Source organism: Aplysia californica, unplaced genomic scaffold, assembly GCF_000002075.1.
Source record: "Aplysia californica isolate F4 #8 unplaced genomic scaffold, AplCal3.0 scaffold00627, whole genome shotgun sequence".
NCBI classification, from domain to species: Eukaryota; Metazoa; Mollusca; class Gastropoda; order Aplysiida; family Aplysiidae; genus Aplysia; species Aplysia californica.
The window spans coordinates 63,825-66,318 of record NW_004797897.1 but is presented as its reverse complement, the minus strand read 5'-3'; positions in this window follow the sequence as shown (position 1 = coordinate 66,318).

Sequence of the window (2,494 nt, the reverse complement as noted above, 5' to 3'; positions counted from 1 at the left end):
CACACACACACACACACATGCACGCTGGCTTTTTTTTTAAGTTGAGAAGAAATACTGTTTTTAACTAATAAAACATCTGTACACACATACACACAAACACACACACATACACACACACACACACACACTCACACACACACACACACACACACACACACACACACACACACACACACACACTCACACACACACACACACACACACACACACACACACACACACACACACACACACACACACACATACATACACTCACGCGGAGTTATGTACCGGTATCACAGACAACGAGGAGGGGGAATCTCTTGGTCTAGCGGTTCGGTGTTCACCCCTCATTCAAAAGGTCCCGGGTTCGACACCTGACAGCGACGGAAAAAAATTTTCGTCTCTAAAAAATGGTCTCCTTTGACTTTCACCTTTCCTGCTCTCTAATTACGTTCTGTCGTCTGCTTCTGTCTCCATCTTCTGCCCCCCCCCCCTCCTCTTTTTTAATTTGCTCCTTCCTTTGGGCTTCTGACTCTTTCCGCAGCCTTTCTACTGCTACTCCTTGGATCCTTCTTACTGGTGTTAAAGATCCTTGGTGGACCTAAAATCGATAAGAGTAGGCTTCGGCTGCCACCCGGGCAAAATTCAAAATTATTTCCTATCACAAACGGAAAATGCCTAATGTGTCCAAAGCGCTCATATGACCTTATGCCGTTGCCAATACGCAAAACACACCATGATTGGTTTTTAAAAAAGAAAGAAAAACAAGAAACGTAAAAAAATGAAAATGGTTTGCTACCTTAGAATTACAACGTTGTATCTGCTAAGTAGTACCTAGTTTTAAGAAATTAGACGTCAACATTTTTAAGTTTCACAACATACCATGCTTTTTCAAATGTGTTTCTTTCAATATCTTAATAACCACGTCCTAGTGACTCAAAACGACAAAAAATATCAGATAGAACTTTGTAATTCTAAGGTGGCAACTTACACCTCCACTGACCCAATCTCTTGTAATTACCCTTACCCTTACCCGTACCCTTACCCTTACCCTTACCCTTACCCTTACCCTTACCCTTACCCTTACCCTACAATGCCTGTTCATTGTTCGATACGCTCTGCCCTTTCGTTATTCGATTCGAACTGCCAAGCAGTAATTATTCGACACTTCTTTGCAAGTTTTTATTTGATGCAAATCTGCAAGGTGTCTACGAATCGATACCTTCTTCCATGTCATTATTCGATAACTACCTGTCTCTAGTACATACCTCACGATTATTCAATACCTCGCTCGATCATTATTTGATCATTCCTACCTGTCATTGTCGATATCCTTTATAATTCGTTGTAGCCCTTTACTATATACCTCATTTCCAGCCATTAATCGATACTACGGTATGGTTTGTCTAGTCATTCTTCGATACCACACTTGCCTAGTCATACGGTATCATTCTGTCTCTCTAGCTATGGTTATTTGATACCTTCTTAGTCTGATCATAATCAATACATAACCGGTCATTATTCGATTTCCCTTCATCCGGTCTTTATTTCTCAAACCTCGACACCTCCTTACCTTTAATAACTAATCGATACCAATTTGATAATCTTTCAATATTATTATGATCGTCTGGTTATAATTATCAACGTTTAAAATCAAAGATTAAATGATATTTTATATGATTATTGATTTATTGTCCTTGGACATTTTAAAATTATCACACAATTTAATTAACTAAAAAATGCCGCCATAGTGGCGAGCACAAGACGTGAAGTGAAGTGACAAGAGGGCACCTTATATGTCTTTTACATTTATGAAGTATCTCGATTAGTTTATATAGTCGGTGTACTAACAATTATGTTATATTAGGCTTTTGCTTAGAATATTTTCTATTTGTCATTTTGTTAATTTTGAAAAATGTGCTTTCTAAGGGCTTATTAAGGTTTGAAACATTTCCTTATATTGCAACATTTAAAGGTTTTGCTAAATTTGTCTTTCACTTATTAAAGCGGTTTTTCTGGTTTTCTGTTTACTGTTATTTAACAAGACTTTTTAAGGTAATTGTTACCCTTACTCAGCAGTTATTTCAGGTTGCTGTTACCTTCATCATAAAAGAGGACTCCTCTAGTATTGTGACTGAGGGTTCAACTTCAAAATCAACTGTGTTTTGTTTCTTTTAAGTTTTAAACATGTTACTTGTGAGGTGATGTTGTGTTATTAAGAAAAAAAAAAAACTTTAAAGCCAAACGATCGGTTAATGAGACTCGTGGAGAAAGGGCAAGAGATGAAGGGAAATGACTGAAGAAATGACTTTGGGAGAATACTTTACAAAGATTTATAGAACCTGGAGCCTTTATTCAAGTATTCCATTTATTATTACGTGTGAACTCTCCGTCTCTCCTGCCTACTCTCCTCTGCTTTCTCTCTCTCTCTCTCTCTCTCTCTCTCTCTCTCTCTCTCTCTCTCTCTCTCTCTCTCTCTCTCTCTCTCTCTCTCTCTCTCCCTCAATGACTT